Source organism: Syngnathus floridae, chromosome 3 (assembly GCF_059516105.1).
Source record: "Syngnathus floridae isolate MCC-2025c chromosome 3, RoL_Sflo_1.0, whole genome shotgun sequence".
Taxonomy (NCBI): Eukaryota; Metazoa; Chordata; class Actinopteri; order Syngnathiformes; family Syngnathidae; genus Syngnathus; species Syngnathus floridae.
Genome location: NC_142415.1, coordinates 17,857,298 through 17,883,693, shown reverse-complemented (window position 1 = coordinate 17,883,693; position 26,396 = coordinate 17,857,298). Strand labels below are relative to the sequence as shown.

Here is a 26,396-nt window from a genome sequence, read left to right as displayed (position 1 = left end):
TTTCTGTACGAGTCTGTTTCAGAGGATTTATTATTATCAATTATTTTTTATTGTCTTGGGGAAAAAAATCACACAACTGCTGTATTGCGAAGCATATGGCGTCCATTTTGGCTCAAGTCTGGGGAAACTTATAAAGCTGGGTGGCAGGGAACTGATGAATTCATCAGGAAAACGCTCTCCTTATCTGCTCCAACCTTGAGGAGGAATTGCTGCTCACCTCTTCTAAACACCCACACTCGCATACACGAGTGGCACAAATATCCCCAAAGCTGCTGACCCCCTCCCCCCACCCACCCACCTTGATTGACAGCTCTTCAAATGAGCATCTTGAGTAGCACTGGGCTCTTGGCCTCCAAGTAAGTGGGCCGTCAAATTACATCCAAGGGACCGGCTGGCCCTCTCTTCCCTTGGCAGAGGTCTATTTATTTGTCTGTTTATTTGCTTGCTTTAAATATTTGGCGGTGGTGGCGGAAGAGAGGGGGGGAATATTGAATTTTTGTCCCCCGGTCAGAGTCCCCTCATATTTAGTTAATAAAGAGCAGAGGAGGTTGTTTGCCCAGTGAAGAGCAGCAGGATACGGGACTTTATTTAAGGAACTCCTCTGAGAGAGCTGGTGACCTTCTTCTCATGGAGGAGCGGGCTTGTGTACACTGGGCTCTATCTTTCTCTCACTCTCTCCCCAATCTATCCATTTCTTCTCTTCTTCCCCACTGCTTATCTGTCACTTTCTCTGCATCTTTCTCCCGTGCAGGAAAGTACAACTGACTGGCCAGCTCTCCACTGGCCTGCCTTTGTGCACAGCCCAGCTCTATTTGACTCCGCTGTCTACTCAGGGGTCCCGTGGGCTGAGCCCAGGTTAAACTCTTAATTGCCTCGGCGCTGGCTCGCTGCAAACCAGAAGCTCCCTCTGTTAGAAAATGGCAGCGTGGGAGATAAGGAGAGCTTGTTTTTTTAAACCAAGTTGCGCTGTTTTAAAGAGCAGAGATTTGAAATGATTATTTATATACTTGAAAAATAAATATTTATAGACAAATGCGAGTCAATATATATCCATCTATTGACCGAGCATCTATGTATCGTTTTATATTCCTGTGATTCAATGACATCGAATTGTGCTTGGAAAGTTGTACTTGTACCAGATAAAATCAATTACAATACAATTGAATGCATAAATCTGATTGCAAAAATGAAAATGACAGATTCGGGGCAGGGGTGCCCTGTGCGAAGGTTTTTTATTAGCAGCTTAATGCCACCGCCTTAGTGCTCATTGTTGCCTCTTTAAAAGACCACGTCTGGTCAATACTAGCTTCTTCGCCATCTGTCTGGATTTACTAATAAATAAAATGGCCAGCGTTGACGACTTCACCCGGGGCTTGTAAAAGCATGCATGCTAATGAGGGCAGTGCTACTCCCCCCTACCTCTTACGAACAAACAGCACTCCAATCATGCTAATTGCTCTCGTCATGACTTGACGTCAAGAGGCCCTCACGTCATTTTTTTTCATTTCATCCTCTTACGTAATTTCTTTTTTGCATTATTGAGTCTCATGAACCCATGCCCTAAATTACGAGATTCATGGTATTATTGACTTCCGTAGTTTTTTATCATGTATGGCTATGGCCAACTCTGCCGTCCTGATCGACTACAGATCACGCGTGACAGGCTCGTTTGAAAACAACCCGCATGACGTATTTCGCTTTAAAAGGGCTTTAATGTTTTCCATGCGTGCTGTTGCTCTTTGTTTTACACCGTCTCCATCTAAACACATTAATATTCGTAAGAATAAAGCAGGGAGTGTGGGAAATAAAATCAATATTTACAGTGAAGGGAAATTTCTCATGTGATGTTCGATACAACACGTGCAGTAAATCACAATTGGGATATAATGTACATGGGTATCTGGAACGCATTTCAGATTGTACAATTCCAACTTAGATGTAAATATGTCTTTGGAATCGTTGGTTCACCAACATGCATGTCGCATAGCACGTCACTTTACATGGCGAGAGTTTTGTCCAGCGTTCGTCTGCATGTTTTGCTTTTTATTTGGCTTTTTCCCCCAACACTGTAATCAAATGCAAAGATAAATTCTATTTCCACTATTCTGTATGGAGAAAACAATTAGACTGACCTCTCTTAATAGAAATCATTTGACTTTATAGTTTGCTCCGCAAAATTCATCCAGGATATAAAGGCTTTGCAAAATGGAAGGATGGCTGAGTCTTGAACGGAAACAAGCTTCTGCAAATTCTGACTCTGATTTGCTGAGTGACGCCGATGTGCATAGACTCTCAACGCACTGCATAACAGAGTAGTGCTGTGTCGACTGTGACCTCGCCACCCTCCGCCCCTCTGCGACTCAGGTGAAACCGAGGGGTCGGGGGTCAGCTGTCCAGTGTGTCAGGCTTGCTGATCAGGAAGTGTAGCCCCTCGCTTCGGGGAGTACACAGGGAGTGTCATGCGCTAGACACATACTCGCACTTTGACATAAATCTCCCGTGCTGTTACACGCGGCCAAGGCGAAGTCCGTGAGAGGCAGGAAGGGAGGACAGGAGGGGGAGCAAGGAGGGTTAAAGGGGTGGGTCAGAGGGCACCAGAAAGTGCTACTCCAAGCTGAGCTGATCGTTTGCCTGCACTGCTACTATTGCCAATGCAAGCGCTCCAAACATTTTATCACACGCCTTCACCGGTCGTGAGATCCAATAAAATAGCCAGAGCAGATAAGAAAAATTCCCCCATTGGCACTGTCAGGATTTTACGATAATTATTATTTTTGTGCTTGTAGTTTGCAGTGCACGGCATCATTCTGATCGGCATTTAGCCTGTCAAATGTAGCTAAATATCGGAACCGAAATAGTAGACGAAATTTTAAAGTGCAGTTGACCACCACCAAAATGCAAAATGTAAAATAATAGTATTTGATTCACTGACATTCCCTAACACGATACGTAACACTCGTCGTCTCAGACTTTTTCCAAAGGTGCTTAAGGCCATTTGTACTGTACTTGCTGCGGAAGCGAAATGATTCTGTCCGTGCTTTCTTTTCACCTCCAGTTTATTTTGACTACGAGTGCTTGTTTTGAAGATAGAGAAAGCCCTGACGGTGCTGAGTGAAAGTGTTTTTCTCCCATCTGCGGCGCGCTTTCACATAGAGCCCAACGCAAAGGTTCATGTTTGTTTGTCCAAACCCTTGCTCTCTATCCACGGCTCACTCCCATTGTAGACACATCCAAAGTGTACCCCCGCTGCACTGAGCCAGCCCTTCCTTCCATCTTTTAACCCGGAGTCTCAGGTTAGAGAGCCGACTGTTGTTCTGAGCCACCCCGGCATCCTGGACGTGCTATGCAGGGAAAACAACGGCGCGGCGGCTCGATTTCCTTCCCTTGTCTCATTGGCTGTCCGGCTCAAGCTGGACCCAAGTGCGATGCCGAGTCCCGTCTGCAAACAAACGGAGGCCCGCGCATTAAAGGCTCGCAGCGGGAAGGAGCCCGCGTGAGGCGTTGTACTCTGCGAAGAACTCAGAGAGGCTAATGTTACATGTGTGTTTGGCCAACTTGTTCCCTACAAATGTTACATACTCAAGCTACATGTTATGTGTTTCCGGTCTTACAGAAATAAGTACAGCGGCCATCGGTTCCCCATTTGCTCAGAACCTAGTGTGAGATTTTTGTCCATAAAAAAAAATTATATATATATATGCCTTTATCTTTGAAGAGAAAAAGAAATAGACAAGCACTGTATTTTCTATTTCAACATTGTGCACTTTCTACCCTGTTTTCCTCTCTCATTCTTGTCTTCTTCCCCTCTGTCCAGGGAGTCATTATTGCTTTGGTAAATATTTCATAGGCTTCAATATCACCTGCCAGCCGCTTCCCTTCACGCGCACCAGCCGTGGATGGACAGATCAAAATAAAAGATGAGCAAAGTGAAGGTGGAGCTTACCATTCGCTCTCTCTCGCTCGCTCTCTGCAGTTCTTCTTGGAGATGGGAAGCTCCCCTGGATGATGTCATATCCGTGCTCAACATCTTGTTTTCTGATGCCTCTTTCATGTCCTCAACAGCACCCATCATCACGTCAGAAGTTTTCTGACACACCGGGATCAACTCAAGAGGCGTGCGAATACTAAGCTTCTCCTTCTCCTGACCTTCAAGTGGATTGAGAGTCTTCTTCCCTCCTTTGGTATTCTCACACCCATCCCTTTTTTTTCCCTTCTTCAAGCCCACCTGTTTACTTTCAGGACAGCATGAAAGGCTGAAGCAACGACTGAAGAGACTGTGGGACGATAAAATATTAAGCTTGGATATTAAAGTTGTTGTGGAACGCTTGTTTGCCGCAGAGATTGTGACCTCATAAATAAAATGGCCGACAGTGGCCTCTTATGCGCCTGTATGGAAACTATATGGCTGTGTTGTTCATCCCCGCGGCTAAAACCCTTCCAGGAAGTTCCAGGCCTTAAATATGGATAAGCAGCGAAAAGCCTCTGGACACACTACCTATGTAGTTTAGAAAAGAAATTAAATATTAAACGTGTATGCCATCTTGGAAAAAGCAATGCTAGTTGATGGATAAAGGCAAGCGGCTGTCACTGTCATTTCTTTTTGTTGTTGTTGTTGAAGCGCTAAAAACCGCGGCACACCACAAACCAGTTCTTACTCCACTTAAACAGAATCTTAAAAAGAATCTTTCCACTGAAGTGGATTTGTGACATTAGCAACACCAAAAATAATTTGTACTTTTTCCTGTTAATGCCGTCTTTTTCTAATTCATATGGAATCGTACAAAAATATACTTGTAATAAGTTTAGAATTGGGTCGTATTATTTTGTTATTTTTAAATAAATTTCATTTTGTATTTCTTTTTTTTTTCAATTTGTGCTTTTTACATATCTTTGCTCTTTGTTCTGTAGTTTCACATATAATTAACAGTTCTTGCACTGCACTTGTTATACCGGATGTTCCACTCACGTGGTCCGACCATTTTCTTTGTGCCGTTGTTCTAAAAAGGAATTACCTTCCACCCAATTCCTGCAGAATGGTCACCCACGCTTCCCTCTGATGCCCGTGCGTGTTCTCACATTGCTCTTCCTTGGAGCAGGAAATGAAGTGAGCCCCGTAACAACTGTTTTGGCTTCTGTTGAACTCTTTAGTCTAATGGGACCCTCGCCAACTGCGCCAATGTGTTTGCATTCCCAGAGACCCCCTTGGGAGAGCGACACCCCCACATCTACCACCCCCAGCTTCCGGAGAAAATGGTGAATACTGTTCGACTGAGATGGGAGAGCTATTAGGATAAGAGGGATTGAAGTCCAGATTTTCTTTTGTAGATATTTAAGTCCATTTGTATTTCATTTGTGCCAATGGAGATAGGGTCCGGCTGGAGCAGTAGCGTTTAGGCCCGTTCGCTAATCTGCAGGTGAAACGGGGATGTGCTGGCTGCTTGATAAAGGCGCCCTTGAAGACAGGTTTGTCTGTGGGTTGAGCTCGGGTCATGAACAATTTGTGGCTCGTTGATCCTACGGCTGGATTTACGATGTCTGAGTGACCGTCTTTGATTTAGTGTCAACGTTTTTGAACAACACACTTGCGTTCACACAGACAGTTTCAAAAATTCAATCAACATGTGTGTTGCAGATTTATAAAACTAGCGAGAATTAGAGCGAGTTAGCAAGTTTTTTTTTAAATGTATTTATTTTGGTATTGCTATAGGCTATGTCTGTACATACGAAGGAAGGTCAAGCAGTTGTTTACAAAGCGTAGTTCACTTTACTGAATTACAACTTAGTAAAATATTGCTCTCAAGAAAAAGAAAACATAAAAGAAAACAACTAATGGGTGCAAGGAAACATCGAGTGTATTAATCTTAAAGCAGCCAGCAGGGCTGTGGAGGTTGCTCAACAAGAGACACTACACAAGTATCACAATGTTTAAATATAAAAATAAAATCAAAAACACACTGCTACATGACTGATAAGAGTGTGGTTTGTTCAGTGTACACAAACAAGAAAAAAAAACATTCTGTGTTTGGCTGGGGGTCTTGTTAACTATCGGACCAAAACTTTTTCCTGACTTATTGATGGGGGTGAGGAAGGGTGACGCAAAATTACAGGCACAGACAAAGAAAGAAAACTTGCAAAAGTTTCCCCAATGGAGCCTTTCATATTTCAAGACTGGATGTGAAAACTAGAACCGACATGGAGACACCCCCCAATGCATTTCCTTATTTAGTTTTCTTTTTACTACGAGTCCTTCTCCTTTTGGTCTGCTGCGGCTATTATCCGCATCTCGGGGCGTTATCAGTGTGTAGCTGCCTTCTCCAATCAGGCCGACGATAAATAAATGAAATGTCTAGCCGATGGACATAGGTCAAACCGTGTTTCTCCGCGTTTTTTTTTTCTTTACTTTTTTTTGTGTGATTTTTTTTTACGTGTTGCTGCTGTGTTTGTCTGCAGGGGAAGTACAAGCGGAGGCACGGACAGCCTCAGCAGTCTAATGAACTTATTGATTTCAATTTCAGGCCTGCGCGCTCCACTCGCCTCGCACTCCTGAAGCGTCCATTCATCGCTGGAGATAAATTAGTAACTCTTGTTCCAGATTTTCTTATTTTTGCCCGACTCCGGTACGAAAAATGGAAGTGGAAAGGTTTTGCTATAATGGCTGTTTGTTACTTAGCAGGATTACGCAAAAACTACTGTTGATTTCTCTGTAAGGATGTTGCACCATCCCTCATGGACTAGCATGTAGCCTGCTGGCAAAGAAAACACATCTCTTTTCAGAGGACTTGGGTTTCTTTTATTTTTGTTTGACAAACGCAACTCAAATGCTGTCTTTACAATATGTTTATGTCTGAACACGATATTATTAATAGCATTATATTTGTGGAATATTAATTAGGCAGCAAAATTCACCTGTGTTTAATCTATCTCGGGGCGGCCATTTTGCCACTTGCTGTCGACTGAAAAGACTTTTAAAATGTGTGCATGTTTTTGTGTGGTAGTGGGGGGATTTGATGACATTGCATTGCATTAAACAAATGGTTTAAAAGTTGTGGGAGCTTGCTTGGAAATGCTGTTTCTAAATGTGTTAAGGGCTCCCGTGTGAGATGCGTGCTACTTTCTACATGTCTTAGCGTGCACCTGTCCCCTTACCGAGGCCAAGTTGACCAAACGACAAGCTGCATGAGTATCATCAGTCACTGGTTGGGTGGGGGGTCAATGAAGATGCTGAGTGACCTCTTCCCGAGGGAGAGCAGCTGATGAGCCCGTGTGTATATTTGTGTGTGTCTCGACTCGGTTCGCGTGCACGATCTGATCCGTATCAAGTATCGCATGCACGACATGTTTCCCCTCAAATTTTAGCGTGAGCGCATGCAGCACATTCCCAAAAGGAGGCAGTTGATGGAAAAACGAGAGGCCACGGGTTCTGGGACAGGAAGCCTAACGAGCGGTGTGGGAGCGCCCGCATCCGATACCCCTGATGATGTCCACCGACTAAACAGTTAAAAGGTCCGGTTGCTAAATGTAGACGAATCCGATACTCTGGGAATGACAATAACAATTCTCCGGTCCGTTTTTCCAACGTGCGGACGCGGGGAATTGATGCCGAGTGGCGCGGCTTTTAATAGGCCTGTCAGTGTCGTATTGTTTATGTCGTGTTCCAGATTAATCCATTCTTCCTTTATGAGCCTCTGCAGCCACCGTAAATTGCCGCCGCCGAGCCGGTCTGCCGTTGAGTTACGCCTCGGGGATCGGTGCCACACACAGGGCGGAAAATAAATCATTTCCTCGGATTTAACACCGAGCAATACCTGGGCCCTTTGTAAATAAAGCTATAGATGTTTTTACACCCCAACACACACACACACACACACACACACACACCCTTCTTAGTTCACCCATACTCCCTCACTCCTGCCTCTGGGGTGCTTATTGAATCTGGAAAAGCAGAAGGGTGGGGTAGGGCAGAGGGGGACATGAGAGAATACGAGAGAGCAGAGTTGAAGGGCTACCCGCGGAGATAAGGGAGAAAAATAGTCGGAGGGTGGATGAAGAGACACAAAAAAGCAGCGATAGAGAGGATGTAGATGATGGATGAAGCAAGGAGGGGAGTTGGGCTTATGTGTGGACTCCTCCGGTTCTGTGGCTATTCCGGCTTCAGATCTGTCAGACTGTCGAAACACAAAGCGCAACGCTCGGGCAGAGTCGACGGACGGGTTTCCCCCCCCGACATGACCAGCAGGACGGCCCTGACCTGGCTGGAGGCCAGACCGCTCTCAGAGTGGCCCCTCTACGTCCGTCAGAGAACAAAATCTCTACCTCCAACCGGGCAGCAAATGTGAAGATGCGGCGACAGGAAGCAGGAACGTGATGCCAGCCAAAGAGAATGTGGAATATGCTGTCAGGACTTCATGAGTTATACATGACGTGCGATATGAAAATGCTTCCTGTGTACTCTGTGTATCATGTTCTTGTCTCCCCCCCTCCCCTTTTTTTTAAAAAAACACCTCTGCCCGCTGTCTTCTCTGTGACGCTTCTTCCAAGAACTCAAAGGTGCCTTTTTCTTTCCAGTGACAAAGTATTCCCCGAGGTGTTAAATGTTCATCAAAGGATGACACGAAAGGGCAGGGGTGCGCATTCATCTCTTTTCAAAGTCTTAGTGCTACTGTAAGACCTCAGCCAAGGCTGAGCAATCCAAGTTCTGATAATGAACATTCACCTTGTCAATGTGCCTGAATTTTGTTATTCTTGTTTGCAGTCAAGGTTCACAATAGGTTTTTGAGCTAGGGTTTGGGCTTCAAGAGTTTCAAAGTCAAGTTTTCAATTACTTAGAGGGTTTTAAACTAGGGTTGGGGTTCCAAAGTGAAATTTGAAATTATTTTTGGAGTTTCAAACTAGGGTTAGGGTTTCAATGTAGGGTTCAAAATTAGGGTTTCAAACTAGGGTTTCATACTAGGGCTAGGGTTTAAAATTAGGGTTTAGAACTAGGGGTAGGGTTTCCCAGGTGCAGTGGTGTGCAAAGTACAATGGACACCCACCGTCAAACATTTCAGTCCTGAATCATAGCAACATTTCAGTCAATTTTCTTTCATCTTTTTCCTCTCTGTTGCATAATTCGTTTTAATTTTATGTTTTGAAAGTTGTTATTTGAAGATTCAAAGGGCATTTAAATTGCCTGATGCACCTGCATCTACTTTATACATTCCACTTTTTCATTTGAACTTTTTCATTGAATGTAAACTGAATTGCCCACATCCTCACAGGACAGGTCTCTATAGATTTATCCTAGCAATTCTTGATCCACACCTCCACAATGGCTTTAACACTTTTACCGTAATCCTCCTATCTAACGAGAGGTAAGCGGAACGCACCCAGCATCTTAATACGTCGGTGCTCAGGCTTTGAAGAGTGCACGTCACATTATTACATCAACAGCTCCAATACTAATTCATCCCAAACACGAGCATTTAACCTATCCATTATTCATTTCTCCGACAATGCCAGGGGGCAAAGAAATCAGTACTGTATATCTGGCCAGCTCCGCAGAGGCTGATGCATTATTCAAGGGCGTGCCCGGCTAAAAGACGACTCGCCTTGTTCTCGACTGCTGGAGGCAACAATCTTCTCACAAGGACGATGTTCCTCACTCTGAAGCCAAAGTTGCGTCACCGTGTTTGCTCATAGCCACGCTTTATCCAAACACGAGGCGCAACTGCCGTCCCTTCCTGGCGCTTTCTCGTATTACTGAATGGTGGAGGGCAGTGGTCCCCAACCTTTTTAGCGCCACGGACCGGTTACGTGTTAGAAATATGTTCACGGACCGGCCTTTATAGAAATAAATAATACATTTATATAAATAAAATATTTATAATAAATATATAAACATGATGAAATTAAATGATACGACTGGCATAAAAACAAGTATAAACGACATAAAAATTTTTATTAATTATTTATTAGTAATTATTTATTATCTTTAATTCTGGGGCAGCACACGAGGAACTATGTTGCAAATTTCTTCATGATAAAATATTTTGGGTCTCACCGGGATATGAACGCGGGTCATTGGGGTAAGAGTCCAGAGCACTAACCACTACACTATGGAACCCTCACTCTCATCCCAATGGAATGCATATGGTTTAATGGAGCAGCTCACAAATAGTTTTTTCAGTGCACGAGAGTGTACAAATCACTTCCTTAAGTGTCCTTGAACAGGAAATTACGTCACGGACTTGAATTGCATTTCCCGTTCACCAACTGAACGGAACTGTGAGTGAACGAGTCAGTGAGTGAGTGAACAAGTCAGTGAGTGAGTGCTTTGCATTTCCAGTTCATCGCGAAAATAGATCAGTGAGGGAACGAATCCTGACTTTCCCGTTCGCGAACGAGTTAATGGGTGAACTGCCTTCCCGTGCATCAACGGATTAGTCAGTGAACGTGTTGCGTCTCCCTCCTGGCGTGAACTATGTAAGGCAGAATGTAGATTTACGATTTGCCAAGGAAAGAAAGAACCACTCACTTCTTTTATGCACGTTTTCTCCAAGCTAACGGGTAACTTTATTGCATGAAGGGACGCGCCGTTATGCAACGGGGAGATTATGCTTCTCTTTGGGTAATCTTGACTTTAAAACACTTGTAGTAGTTTTTAAATAACGTCTATGCATATATACGCCTAAATATTGTTATCCAATATATCTACTGCAATTTCACATTAGATGGCTGGTTTGAAATTTACTTTTAATATTATTATTATTTTCAAATAAACATTTATGTTAAAACTTGTCTGGTGTTTTATTCCTTGTTTTTTTTATTCGCCAATTAAAACATAAAAAGCAGACATTTGGTTAACTGCTTTATATGACAATATGTGTTTTTTTTTTTTTTTATTAAATGTTTTACAAGGTAAGCCAATTGAGAACACTTCATTTACAATGGCGACCTGGAGGCAAGGTGTGTGAAGTGTCTTGCCCAAGGACACAACGACATGTGACAGAGGTGAAACGCCAACGCCAACCCTCCAGTTACTAAACGACGCACTACTGCCTGAGCCACCGCCGCCACACGTTTTACGTTGTTATATGAGTTGGTGTCCCCCAAAATAACATGTCAGCATAACGGATTTTTTTTCAACCTTTTATTCAAACACATTCGGTATAATAACACCATCAACTACAATCCAACAAATACAAAATTAAATATCAATGTCTGCATAACGTGTGTCGGCTGGCATAGCAGCAACGCTGTCTGTCACTCACTCGTGAGTCTTGGGGAACAGACCTGAAAATGGCAGTGTACCTAATGGAGTGTCCGAATGACGTCACAGCTCAAACAGCCAATCAGAAAGTGGGGGTGAGGGCGGGTGTGGCACTTTTCACTTTCATTTAAACTTAGACTGTGATTTTTCCCTAATGAAGTGGCCTGTGATTAGGTACACCCAAAAATGGCGGTGTACCTAATGGAGTGTCCAAGTGATGTCACAAATCAAACACCCAATCAGAAAGTGGGGGTGAGGGCGGGTGTGGCACTTTTCACCTAAACCAGGGGTGCCGACCTCCAGTCCTCGAAGGGCCGCGTTCCAACATGTTTTCCAAGTGACCCTCGTTAAGCGCACCTGCGTGAAAAGTTTTTGGTCACTTTCACGTTCCACAGGAGCTAAAACTTTTCACGCAGCTGCACTTAACGAGGGAATCACACGGACACTCCATTAGGTACACTGCCATTTTCAAGTGTACCTAATAACAGGCCACTTTATTAGGGAAATATCATGGTCAAAGGTCACAGGTGTCAAGCTCTAGTCCTCGGGGCCGCGTTCCAACATGTTTTCCAAGTGACCCTCGTTAAGCGCAGGTGCGTGAAAAGTTTTAGCTTCTTTCACGTTCAAAAGGAGCTAAAACTTTTCACGCAGCTGCACTTAACGAGGGAATCACACGGACACTCCATTAGGTACGCCGCCATTTTCAAGTGTACCTAATAACAGGCCACTTTATTAGGGAAATATCATGGTCAAAGGTCACAGGTATCAAGCTCTAGTCCTCGGGGCCGCGTTCCAACATGTTTTCCAAGTGACCCTCGTTAAGCGCAGGTGCGTGAAAAGTTTTAGCTTCTTTCACGTTCAAAAGGAGCTAAAACTTTTCACGCAGCTGCACTTAACGAGGGAATCACACGGACACTCCATTAGGTACGCCGCCATTTTCAAGTGTACCTAATAACAGGCCACTTTATTAGGGAAATATCATGGTCAAAGGTCACAGGTATCAAGCTCTAGTCCTCGGGGCCGCGTTCCAACATGTTTTCCAAGTGACCCTCGTTAAGCGCACCTGCGTGAAAAGTTTTAGCTTCTTTCACGTTCAAAAGGAGCTAAAACTTTTCACGCAGCTGCACTTAACGAGGGAATCACACGGACACTCCATTAGGTACGCCGCCATTTTCAAGTGTACCTAATAACAGGCCACTTTATTAGGGAAATATCATGGTCAAAGGTCACAGGTATCAAGCTCTAGTCCTCGGGGCCGCGTTCCAACATGTTTTCCAAGTGACCCTCGTTAAGCGCAGGTGCGTGAAAAGTTTTAGCTTCTTTCACGTTCAAAAGGAGCTAAAACTTTTCACGCAGCTGCACTTAACGAGGGAATCACACGGACACTCCATTAGGTACGCCGCCATTTTCAAGTGTACCTAATAACAGGCCACTTTATTAGGGAAATATCATGGTCAAAGGTCACAGGTATCAAGCTCTAGTCCTCGGGGCCGCGTTCCAACATGTTTTCCAAGTGACCCTCGTTAAGCGCACCTGCGTGAAAAGTTTTTGGTCACTTTCACGTTCCACAGGAGCTAAAACTTTTCACGCAGCTGCACTTAACGAGGGAATCACACGGACACTCCATTAGGTACGCCGCCATTTTCAAGTGTACCTAATAACAGGCCACTTTATTCGGGAAATATCATGGTCAAACGTCACAGGTGTCAAGCTCTAGTCCTCGGGAACGCATTCCAATATGTTTCCAATATGTCCATTGGTTTGCTCCGACAACTTGGGGGCGGGGCCACTTTATGTATTTACACATAAAAACTTCCATTTGCTTGCATATAAAGCAAGGTTCCAATTCTAAAAGCACATAGGTATGTGCTCACACCTGGACTTGAACCAGGTTCTTACCGAGCGAGAGCCCATGTCATTAACCAGTCAGCTATATCGACCTGGAAGTTGTTTGCCGTCTGCCTTCTTTTGTACTAGTGATGTGCATTCAGTTTTAAGTGAATCTTTAGAATTGGTTCACTCAAAAGACTTGTTCAAAAGAATTGTTCAAAAGCATTGTTCACCGAATCGTTCGCTAGACTTTATTTATTCATTTATTTATTTTAGTTGATGGTGTTATTATACCAAATGTGTTTGTGTTTGAATGAAAGGTTGAAAAAAAAATCTGTTATGCCGACATTTGTTATTTTGGGGGACACCAACTCATATAACAATGTAAAACATATTGTCATATAAAGCAGTTAACCAAATGTCTGCTTTTTATGTTTTAATGGCGGATATAAAAACAAGGAATAAAACACCAGACAAGTTTTAACATAAATGTTTATTTAAAAATAATAATAATAATAATAAAAGTAAATTTCAAACCAGTAATTTTTTTTTTGATTTTTCAAAATAAATTCTTACACATTTTTGCTAGCTTTGTGGGCTCGACTGGGGAAACTTGTCACGTGACTGGGACGAGCGTCTTGACCTGAATTAATTGACCATCGATAAAATAAATAAATAATAATAATAATAATAAATAATAATAATAATAATAATAAAATAAAATTGCTGTGCGCCTTGGCGGCCCGGTACCAAGTGACCCACGGACCGGTCCGCGGCCCGGTGGTTGGGGACCTCTGGTGTAGGGGCATCCAAACTTTTTCTACCAAGGGCTGCATACAGAAAAATATTGCTTACATAGTACAATATTTTTAAAACTGCTACCAGAACATTTGTTTTAGGCGGATAACATGTCAGAGAACAAAATTTCTATCTGTCCGTCCGTCCGTCCATCTCTCTCTATAAGCAAACCAGGATTGACAATTGTTTTTAAAGCATTTACTTGGGAATCATGCAAACTTCAGGTTGCTTCCTGTAATTATCCTCTGTTTGATTCCACCTGCTTCACAAGCAAAACTGAAACTCTTAAGCACTATGTTTGGTGAACACAACCACCTTTTTAAATAAAAAAATTGGAATCAAACATTGCTAACTCATTGCTGAAGCCAGCCGCAAAAGACGCTTTTCTTTTTTTTCCTACGTTGAGCACACAAAATGAGGTCGGCCCCGTGTGCTCATTTCGAATCATCTCCCTAATATGATCTTGGTAAAGTTGCTGCAGGTATGCGGCGGGAGGAACGATAGCCCCGGGGCTCATGGTGCTACACTGCGAGGGCCCCTTTGAGATTACCCATCATCCCCTCCAGTCTGGCGGCGGCGGCGTTTTCAAACGCCGTCCCGTCTGAAGTTGCCCTTGGTTCTACATGTGTAGTGGTAATTATGAATGAGGCTGGCTAAGATCTGTACAAAACCATCAAACGCTGTACAGCTTGCTGCTATTGTAATAAAGATCAATAGGCAGGTGGCGTCAGTGGCGGTTTTATTGAGGAAGAGGTGGCATACTTCTTCTCTTTACATCCTTCTCTCGCTTTCTGTCTCTCTCTATACGTAGTCAGTGTGGCACATCCCTTTTAATTGCCGTTTGTGATGTGAACTACTAAAAAAAAAAAAGTCACCCTGGGAGATGAAGATAGAGACGGCGGATTAGATTCACTTCAACTTTGTTTGATAGCGAAGGCCAGGAACCCTCGCTAGCATTGCGTCGATAAAGAACATATACTCCACTGTATGTGCGAAACTCACAAAAGCATGTAAAGGTCACTCCTTAATTGCAACACAACCACTTTTCCCTCACACTTTTTTCTTGTTGTTGAAGCAAAGCAAGCTGAGGTCATCTGACCAGAATGTGGAAGATGTGCAAAAGAAGCTGCAGATCAAACAGAGTTCTGTCTGACAGGAGGAGATAAAGAGACTGTCAGCATCGCCTCAGAACAAAGCCGCTCCGCTCCGTCCTCGAGCTGCTCCCTCGACGGCGGTGCTGCGCGGAATGGAAAAAGGTGGGTAAACCAAAATGATGCTTGATACAACAGTCGAGTTTCAAAGTGTTGCATGCATCCATTTTTTGGAGGCTGTTACCATGACAAGCTACACATCAAAAGCAAAGATTCATTTAGATTTGTGCAAAATTCTACATCTTCATCAAATCGTGTGAATTACTTATTTGAGTCACAATGTTAAGGGAATACCAATAGACGCAACAAAACCGTGAACCAGTCTCGGATTGGGTCATCTGGACATTCTGCCGCATCGCCAACCAAACCGTTAGCTCTTTCCGGCCTGTGTTTTTTGTATTTCTAGGCATGTCAGTCTGTTTTATCTTAACATGGATGAGCCTCAGTGAGTCAATCAAAGCCGTTTGGCATTTAACTGTAAACTTTGAGAGACCTCGTAATCCCACCGCATTGTTTTTAATGGCCACTCCAAAATACTTTCCAGGATAATCATTTTATCTGATAAATGAGGATTTCAAACACTCTTATCTGCTGTGCGTTTTTTTTTTTTAATCCTTCCATTCTGTATGGTTGTTTTTAATTGATTCGGCAGCACGGGGGAAGGGGGGGGGGGCTTTCTTTCCGTGATAATGCGCAGAAGGAGGTCACGATCCTTAAATGAGGGAATTTCACTGGTGCTGTGTGTTTGCTTCAGTGTGTTTACAGTCCTCCTTTTGCTTTTTCCTCGGCAAAGATCCGCTGTTTGAACATACTCTCAGTTGATGTCCTACCCCGGGGCTTGGACCAAATCTTGACGTATAAGGATCAAAAACACTGTCAGCGTCGTTCCCTATGTCTTTACATAATTTGGTCATTGGAGCCGCAGCCATGGAAAGCAGACCGCTGATTATCCAATAATGTTGCGACCGGAAGATGCGAATATATAGTTTAAAAAAAACATAAAATGTTCCCGCATCTGTGTTGTGTTGGGCCGAGATAACGGCTCATCCAATGAGATGGCTACTCACCTCTCCAGCGGCGGCTCGAGTCGCAGGCCCGCTGAGGAAAAGCTGCTTATTCCGCATGCAGACTAAGTACAGGTCTCAGGTTTGGGGTGGTTGTAACAGAAACGTGTCTATTTGGGAGGGAATCGGGAGGAAAAGCCATGAGTGAAACAGCAAATAGAATTTTTTTACATTTGTCATGCATGTACACCGACATTTATTTACTTTTAAAATTGTAATTCCAATTTTGTTACAACATGGTTCCACGTAAAGTTAATGTGTGGTCCACATTTCCTTTGCTCTTTCCAGAGGAATGCTAACATGGATACAGCTGAAATCAATCCCTTTGGATGTAGCATATTTTTGCTCAAGAGTAAAATATTTGAAAGTATTATTATATGTATTTTTTGAATATGTTTTTAAATGGAATTTCAAGCAGACTAGCAATGGATTTTAAACACATCACATTGTGATTTTTGATGTAATCCGCGAACCACGATGTAACGAGGGATTACTGTACTTCTTTAATACAGTAAACCCTCGCTAAATCGCGGTTCGATGTAGCGAGGGATTACGGTACTTCTTTAATACAGTAATCCCTCACTACATCGTGGTTCGCGGATTTCACTATACCGAGATAAACGAACCGCGATGGCTGCGAGAGCAGAAGCAGCCGGGCTCCACCTATCGCACACGTTCACTTAAAACTCCACAAACAAAACAACTATTTAATATTGTGTATTCTTTTTTTTTCTCACTTTTTAGGATAAATAAAGTATTTTTGCATAACTTTTGTCTGACATGCGTGCATATATCGAGCATGCTAATAATCGTTCCACTGGAATGATGTGCCGAGTTTGTTGGAATCCCACTTGCCATAGCGTGACATGAGCGCCCTCCCATCCTTCCCACAAACACCTGTCTGGAGGTGAGAGGTCACCCTGTCGGCGCTAATCCCTGACAGTAACCTGACCAAGCCGAGGGATCGCGGCGGGCGCATATGCGTCGGCGGAGCTAGCCGTCCCTTAATACTCCTGCTAATCGCATTTTAATTGAATTCCGGCGAACATGTAAAAAGCTGGTTGAGTTTTGTTATTCCATTTCCCAAACAGATGTCCACAGTTATCCATGTAAAGTGATCTGCTGCTCTGACGTCGTCTGTTTGTACAAACGGAGTGGCTCATCTGGATGGGAGGGAGGGTAGAGCGTGACAATATTGCTTTTTCGACGGGTGAATTCTATCAGTCCCAAAATTTCACATAGCTTCCCATGTTGGCATGTTTATGCTTGCTATCGTGCTGCTATGCTTGACCGAGCTGTGAAGGACTCATATTAGCGCTCTGCAGGGTTTTTATGCAGTCTTCTCTGCAGCCGTGTCCACACTATTCACGGCCATGCTTGTTTGGACTGTTGGAAGAGAGTGAAAATCCACAATACAATGGATCCCAGCACGTCTAGAAAACTGTGATAGAAGTGGCACAAATAGTGTAACACTGAATTTATTTGAAGATTTTGTAAAAATGACCTTTAACACAAGGATGGGTCGATAAAATTTTGATGCGGTTCCAGAATGCTAATATCTGCTATTGTAGCCTACTACCAAGCTAGCAAACAAATGAACAAACATACAGCAATATCATGCAAAAAATGTTCTCTTTTAACAAATTAATTGAGTCTGTGTGTTTGGGTCATAATGGAATTCCCCCAATCCCCAGAATAAAAATGCATTCTTACATCACCATCTATGAACCAGGAAGTAGCCTGTTAACTAGCAAAGGTGACAGATGGACTATTCTGCCCCAGATAGATAAATTCTCACTATTCAAACTGGATAGTTGGAAAGATGTTATGTAATGTTAGTCCTGATAGCCTTTTAAATGTTTGTGGTAAAGATGGTGACCTTGATGATCTCATCTGTAATTGATTCAATATAGCAATAGCTAAGCCTAATTGTGTCACTACGGTGTTGGTATTCCAGACACATGCCTTCTGCATGTCTGATTAACCACCTCGAGCTAAATGTTTGCTGTCTCCATCCCACTTGCTTGTTACATAGCGCCACTCTGTTATTAGAGCCACTTGGCTCTTTGAGGAAAACAAAATTCAAACACCGACGCCTCATTTGATCGTTCAGCCCTCATTTGAAGTGCCTTGGAAATAACTGCGGCCGCCGTGTGCGTATTGCGAAGCCCTAATTGCCGCGCCGTTACCCAGACCTGTGATTCGACTTTAACAGACGTGAGAAGCAAAACAAATCTTTTTTTTATTCGCCCAAACAAAGCTCACAGTTGCTTTGCGTTCGCAGGCGGGCATTTTAGATCTCCCCCCCTCCACCCTAACACCGTCTCTCTTTCGCAGCTGTCGCACGAGCCTGTTGGACATCCTGGATCCCGAACACACAAACCAGAAGAGATTAGTGTGCCATGTCGACCCACTGCTTCCGCAGATGGCACGGATGCTTTTAGCCGACTCCCCGTAGACACACACTCATTGATCTTTCATACTAAACTCCTCGCAGCAGGACTCTTGATACTGTTTTATTCATCGTTCTGGCATTTACTCGCCGGGCCAATAAAGTTTGACATGTGTGGGTTTTAGCTGTAGGGGGCACTGTGGTTTCTATGCATCGTGCTAGCCTTAAATCCCCCTGCAGTCAGATCTGTCATATGCAGTTAAAAATCTCCCCCGACTGGCCTTCTTTCAGGTCCAAATGCCAGCCATAATTCACCAGTGTAGTCTCTCACCTTGACGCACACCCAGTAAATGTGTAAAACATTCCACTGGGATTTCCTTCCATTTTAATAACCCAATATTTTCAGTTTATTTTTCCCAGACGGTACAGAGGGGAGAAATTTGGACAGTATCAGTTACTAATTTTTAAAGATCTGAGATGACTAGTCGAGAAAGCTCTTCCAAAACCAACACTGGGGACAAGGCTTTTTTTTTTTTTTTTTTTTTTTACAGGGGGGTTGCTGGGTGAGTTTTAGTGTTTGGTTTCTGTTTTCCGGGAATCCGCAGCAATCGGTTGGGCGGTGGTGGATAAAAATTCACTGCTGGCAGGCATCCACAAGATTACCTGTGTCAGGTGATAGCATACTAATTAGCCTGGAACAAAGTAGCGTTGACATTTCACAGACACACCAGAAAAAGTGTTCTTTGCTTTCCTAACAGACTCGCCCTCTGCTTTTGGCCTCTAGGGGGAGCTTAGCCCACTTTTTATTGCACTGGCAAGTGTTGAGATGGGTGTTTGTGGAAGAAGTATGGATTTATGACTGTGACCTGAGTTGAGCAGCTCTCTGGGGTTCCAACCTGGGTGAACAGTGGTTTTCAGAACCACGTACTATACATGCCCCGTTGCTGGGCGTTAGTCCTGAAGAGCACATTATGCTCCACAGTCCCTTTGCTGCCGAGCTGCGTTATTTTTTCTATTGCCGTAGCCTTTCAATTGAAATTATCTTACCATGGACCGACCGTAACAAGCTTCCACTGATCGCATTTAAAAATATACTGACTATCCAATGAACTAGATTAAGAACCGCTTATTGGCATGTGGGATCTGTGCTGTTGTGAGTACATGTGTGTGTGTATTTAGAAGTAGACAGGACTCTTTATCACTGTTTCTCAGTCCGGTCCATGCCCCCGTGCTACAAAACTGAATGACATATAACCCGGTGGAGCACTCATTAGATCCTATGTTTCACAAGCCGAGCAAGGACTGTAAATCTCTCAAACCTCGAGCATGTTGTTTTAACTGGCTGTAACAAGCTGGTCTCTGTCTACATTACCACAGTTTAAAAGTGAACGCCGTGTCGTTTTTGGCAACTTGGGGGAATAAAATGTGACCGATACTGGAACCTAATAGTGTTACAGAGAAAACCACAAGACGATTAAGATTTGATGTATTTGAAGATACAGTGGAAGACTAAATGCAATCTGTTTGGGCATGTCGGTCAACTTCGGCTTTGGTCGGATTTTGAGGCATAAAAGTGAAATAATGAACATTAAAATAATTAATTGTATAGTCAAATAAAAAAAATGATTGATTGGTTTAAAATGTCACTTATTAGCATTCTTACATGTCACTCAAGTGTGAAAGAAGCTAGCCAATGCTAACAGTAAAACGCTAACAAATATCGGAGAATGTTTAGCAAAGAACACAGTTGATCCTTTTAATGCTCGCTGAACTGAGGTCATATTACGTAACGCGTAATAAGTGACACCCAATTTTTGCCTGTTCTTTCCACCAATGAACCTGGAGTTGAACTTCCAAGCTGAAGTTCCAGCCTATTTTTGAAACCCTATTTTTGACGCCTAGACTCACAGAAGGACTGCCAAACATACATTTATGTCTTCTGCAAACGCAGAACAACCAAGTCGAGTATTTTACAGGTTTCTCCCAGCGGCACCTAAATCAGATCTAAGGCCTTCCTATCCCATCCCACGTGTAACTCCCCGACTCTTTTGTTTGCTCATGTTTTCCTTTTCCTCTGCAGATCGCCTCGCTGCGACCGTGTAATAAAGCGCGACGGGCCTGCTGTGACCAGATCAGATGTGCGCTCCTGATTATGAAACTCCCTTTTAGTCACTAACAGACATGGTAATAAATGTGTCCATAAATTGAATTTGGGGCAGGAGCGGGAATATCTAAAGCAGTATTTGGACTGATTGTCTCCAGCCGACATGGCAGCGCTTCAGTGGGATTCTGGGGAGAAACTGATCCCACCGTAGTGCGGTTGGAAGGTTGAGTGGAGGGTGGAGAGTTTTTATTTTTTTTGTGTGTGTGTGAGGGAGGTTTGATGCTCGGCCAAGTGAAATAAAGAGTACTTTATTGCTATTGAGAAAATCATTTGATTGGGTTTGCTCAAATAAAAAGATGAAAAGTGGTGCACATGTGCTGGTGTCACTGTGTGCTTGCATGGATTTTAAATACAGTGCAACACACTTTGAGGATTATAAAAAACACCCCAAGCCTTAAAATAACAGCTTTTGTTGAAATGGTGTTCACAAAAACAGTGAATAGTTAGACAAAACTTGGACATAGTTTTTAAAGTAACACAGCCAAAGATAATTTGTCGTCGAAATAAGATGCTAACATATTAAGAGATGACGATGTGATATTGTCCCACCACATATTTGTAAAACGAGGTCTCGCTCCTAATAAACACATCTCGAGTCGATTAAAAAAAAGCAAAGTCTCAACCGTTTTTTGGTTATCTTGGTCGTAATAGACACATCTCAGGAACACGTACCGATGCACACAATTTCGGCAGCAAGATGTTCCACTCTCCCTAATCCAGCAGAACTCCCCTTACACCTCATCTCGTCCCGTGCTAACACAAACCTCCTCTTATGTGGCTACCCTTCTTCTCCCCCCTCCACCCACCATCACCGTCTACATCGCTGACGAGGGAGCCCATACTTCCACTCCTCCGGCCGCCTTCTGCCAAGATTTATTAGCCGCCTCAACCGAAATGTCATTTTCACCATGTTGGTTTTTGAAAGGGAATTTTTTTCTTTTCTTTTGGGGGAGGGTGTGAGAGGTGTTTTGGACTCGCTCCCTTCAACATCACTCACCCCACAAACCAGTAGAGACTGCCTTTTGATTTATCCTGCTCTCTGTTTTTTTACTGCGAGAAAAGAGGGTGTAACATTTGTAAGAATAACAGTGAGACTGCAAGAAGATAAAGACCTCGCAGGTGGTGGTATTTCAATAGGCCGAGGTCATCTGTAATTTCGGGGAAAGAACCTTCGTTACACAATCAACACTTGTTATCCACTAAGTTACTGTGCACTCATTCAGTCATTAATTATAATTATGATGGAATGACAATTAAGAACGATTTCCTCTCTGACTTGCCAGACGCAGGGTGTACAACGTTGTTTTAGTGTAAGATTATAATTAGAATGAATTACGTCGTAACAACACACACACCGTCAACAATCTGCTTGGCGTGTTAGCCACAGGCAAACTTTTCCGCACTAACCCTGGCAGACCAGATAATGCTTTCCATGATATAAGAGTAGGTGGGGGAATAAACATACCTTATAAAACCCAGGAAATTGCCCGTAATAGAAGAGATGTGCCATTCTGTGGTAGCAGCCAGGAGAGGCGTAGACTTCAAGGAGACAAACACACACAGTTAATCACAGTATTTGAAAAGACACAAACAGGACGCTTGCAAAACAGACAGCGAGGAAAATCAAAACTAATTAGGCAAATTTAATCTTAAAGCCAAACGCTGCGCCAAGACCGTTGAGCGTGGCCATTAAGTTGTAAAGTTTTTAACGAGAACAAGCGAGTTCTAAACTGGGGTCTGACTCATTTATGACACGGTTGAGTAACCTTCCAGACCCGTTGTGAAAATGCGGCCCAAATGATAGGTCTGGCAAACACATGTTGAAGTGTGACCCTCGGTGATTGCATTATGTGTCGCACCAGGATGACAAGTTGTGGCGTACCCTTGTGACTGGCCACTCTGAAAATACACACCATACATCCAACATTGCTTAGAGGTTGGTCTGAGCTTTGTAGCTTAGTGTTAGCGTATAGCATAGATATGGTGTTTCTTCGTAGTTAGTATAGGCACCCGATTCAGTCGGAAGGAAGTAAAAGTGATTAACTTTTTTTGTTTAGTACTGCAGCTTGGCATTCCTTAGCTCAGTGGTTCCATGTACAGAGAGCACATTTGTTTCAAAAATGAAAATGGCGCCATCAATACTAAACCTTACTCCAGACCACGTCTAAAATTGACACAGGTACAGCCCGACATCTTTCAATCGTAAATATATTAACAGAGGGCATCAAGAGCTTTGAATGATTGTACTGTTTTTTTCTTTGTTTTTTTAATATCCCACCGGCAAACATTAGCGTCGACCATGAACAATCAGCAACAAGTTTTCTCAAGCCATCAGCTGCCCGTTGAGCTGATTGAAACACACGTCTACAAATCCAGCAGCAATTACAATTCCCAGGAACTTTTGGTACTGCTCACATTTTTTTTCGGAAGAAAGAGCTGTGTTTACCATGCCATAGTTTCTCATTTTTCATGCGCTCTTCCCACAAAACAAATACTGGTTAGTGCACCGTTGGCTGCTGCGACGTTCATATTTATTGTACCACTTAAACGTTACAAAAGTGGAGACACGATAATAGAGTCCAGATTCGGCCTTTATTTAATTTGTAGCTCTGCTCAGAGTCATCTCGTTTTAGATTGCCGCTCATGTCACGGGGTTACATCGTGTTGACTCTCAGTCATCTGGATGTGCTTTTGCTGTCCTCAACTCTGCACACTCCTTATCTACATCACTGCCTCGCCGCAACCTCACCATCATGTGGTTCGGCGGCTTTTTTCACTCGGCATTTATCGTTTTTGTATTCAAATGATTTACAAAACTGTCTTGGGTGTTTTTGTTTTTTGTAAATTGTCTTTGGAATTTTGCCAAGGATACAACTAGTCTCTCTTGTCTTGCCATTAATTGACTTGGGTGTTGTCGTTTCGTTGTTGAATAAAATTCCCGTTAAAAATGGTTTCGTTCCGAGCAGACCTTGATCTGACCCCGGCAAGCATCTCTGGTCAACCTTTAACCCTTCTGTTATATTTGTTTGATGCACCCAAAATGTTTGGGGAAGATTTAACCTATTATGTTTTTAAAAATAATAAATAAATAAATAAATAAATAAATAAATAAATAAATAAATAAATAAATAAATAAATAAATACAGTTAAAAAAAACTAAGGCTAAAATGTGGTCAGGGATGGTATGGGGCACTGGGGGAGGTCTTGAAAGGGATTAGGTTGGCTACTGAGAAACACCTGTCTATCACTGACTGATCCCCCCCATGATGGATTCCCCCCATCATAACTTCCTCCTTGCTATTCCCCATTAATGCAAATGTTTTTTTCCTGTATTGTTTCACTCTGCATGTCTGGCATTCTGTAGGCGCGGGTGGGTGGTGCAGGAAGCGGGTGATAATAAAAGGGAGTGGAGGGGGCTGGTGGTGGCTTGGATGACCAGCTGTGTGCCAGCTGCATGTGAAGGAAGCTTCGAGTGGCGTATAAAAATGACGCCACACTCGGATAACAAAGTGGCCGTATCAATGCACATTTATTCCAAGATGGGGACAGTTATTGTTTCCGCCACGTTGTCCTCTTTATGTTACTACGTGTGACACAAGGAAGCAAACAAGTCATTAGACCACCGGTCGACTAGTCTAATCTGGACACTCCGCCGGATGCCGCTCCACGCAGATATGAACAATTAGCGAGCAAGACCTTTGAGCATGGCCATCTGAGTTGTGGGCCAGTTCGTGCATATGCCCGTAATTCACTTTGACATTTAATCTCCTCACTTGTCACACTCTTTATTGTGTATTACCATAATATAAACACTAATGATGAAGTTATAATCAAATGGGAAGCGTTGTAATCTTTTCGGGTCCGTCCCGCCCCTTCGCTAATGTCCACTGGTTGAACCTGTGGGAGACAGCTGACAAGTGCGAGGCTGTAGTCCCAAAGGGTGGGGGTGGGGGTGGGTCTTTCAAAGTCAACTCTGGGGAAATGGATGACAGTTACACGAGCCTCCAGCCAATTAAGTGTCATCCTAGCTGTTGCTTTAACTCGTTGACCTTACCTCTCCTCGCTGCTTTGTCGTATCATTTTTGGAAGTCGACGGCCTCATCTGTGTATGTAAAGTGGGCCACTGACCTTCAGGAAAGTGGGGGCGCAAATGTCAAAGTTCATCCGCTCCATATTTATTTCCATAGAAAATATGCCGAGTGGGCAAGTCTTTTGCGCAATTGAGCGGGAGCGATGTGTTATTACGTCCAATTATGCCTCAATCTCTTTCTCTATCTACCTGTAAAATGACATTAGATATGCTTTTTTTCATGCGTTTTTACACAAGGGGGGCAGGGCACCCTCCCCAGATGGCTCCCTTGGGGGCTTTAGGTTAATACTGCCGGCCCTTAAGTCAACTGCTAATTGAGCGTGTTCACAGATCGGAAAAAGCGACGTATATTTCCTCAAGAAATATGAACCAGTTTCGTTCTTTGAGGTGCCCACGAGGAATGGACACCTCTGTTTTTGCATGATATTGAAAACACGAGGGTAACATTGAAGAGTCATTAAACGCAATGGTGATTATTTTTGTGCCCAGCTTTAGTTTAGCATTAGGTGTGCTCGTAATTTGTAATTGTATTGTACATGTTGGTAGTTTTTACCAACTTAAAAGGACTTAAAAGGGTGGTTAGCGTTGTTGTGGGCGTAAACACACCTGACTTGATTCGCCATCAATCGAGGCAGCTCCTTTTTAAATCTATAGATTAAGTTGGATGTTAAGTTGGCTTGCGAGATCACAGATCTGTGAAATGACTGCTTGGAGATTGACTTCGGTCCGCCCTCGTCGCTGTACCGTGGCGAAGCATTCAATGAATTGATTTCTGCAATGATTCAAAGCGCTCAATGTGCACTGTTGTCTTATTTATGAATGACACTGAACACACATTCCCGCGGAGCACCAAAACTGTCTGCCTGTGACCCGATCAAATTCCTCAAAATTGGTTACGCTGCCAAAAATTAAATGTATTTCCAGTTTAGAAGAATGTCCGACTCCAAAATATCAAGTGCGGCATATCAAAGGCCTCACCCTCTGTACGCCGGAAAGCAATGCATTGTAAATTCTACACCCAAATACCTGAACAAGTATTGCAGTAGCATCAAAGTCAAGAAACATAAATGAAGCGCAATTTATCCATAAGTAAGAAAAATAAATATTTTACTGACATGTTGATGAGTGTGCTCTGCTTACAAAATACATCAGCATTCCAATTAGTTGGACATAATGTTTGTCTGATAATTTACTGCTTGTACTGTGTGAAAGATGGGTGTGGCTTGCTTCACACAACTTCATTAGCTGACATTTATTGTCACATCCGCATTGCAGCTCATGCCAAAAATGTTTTTAATTTGTCTGATGCCGTTTTGAACTCATTAATGTCATTAATGCTAACACAGTGGAAGACTTAAGTTCTTGTTCTTTGAAGGTTCCCGTGAGAAAATATGCCAACACAGATCACATCGCAAGTGAAAAGCCATTATCTAAAGCCTTGGTCAAAATTCTATCACAATAAAAAGGAAGCAGAAAAGAACATTGCAAAGTTCATAGTTTTATCAAAGTTCCCTTTTATCAAGGGAAGACAAACTTGCAATAGTCACAGCGATCATTTTAAACTGGACAAAAGTATTACCGAATAAATATGTGGTGAAAATGAATTGATAAAAATCAGGCAATGCTTAATTTTTGTGATCTGATGAGTCGTGATCAAAA

The 26,396-nt window shown here is 43.1% G+C and overlaps 2 long non-coding RNA genes across 2 annotated transcripts in view; one reads left to right on the top strand and one right to left on the bottom strand.

The window, feature by feature from the left end:
* The first annotated feature begins 4,869 nt into the window (after nt 1-4,869).
* Nucleotides 4,870-6,920, top strand: LOC148400897 (uncharacterized). Its single transcript, XR_015857685.1, has 4 exons — nt 4,870-5,104; nt 5,195-5,253; nt 5,369-5,463; nt 6,516-6,920. It is a non-coding gene; the product is annotated as an uncharacterized LOC148400897 (long non-coding RNA).
* Nucleotides 6,921-13,623: 6,703 nt separating this feature from the next.
* The window catches only part of LOC148400895 (uncharacterized), a 146,321-nt gene continuing 133,548 nt past the window's right edge, over nt 13,624-26,396 (bottom strand). The window contains exons 3-5 of the long non-coding RNA XR_015857778.1: nt 22,113-22,186; nt 16,095-16,201; nt 13,624-15,113 (exon numbers count right to left, since the gene is read on the bottom strand). This is a non-coding gene — a long non-coding RNA (uncharacterized LOC148400895). The remainder of the gene's footprint in view (nt 15,114-16,094; nt 16,202-22,112; nt 22,187-26,396) is intronic.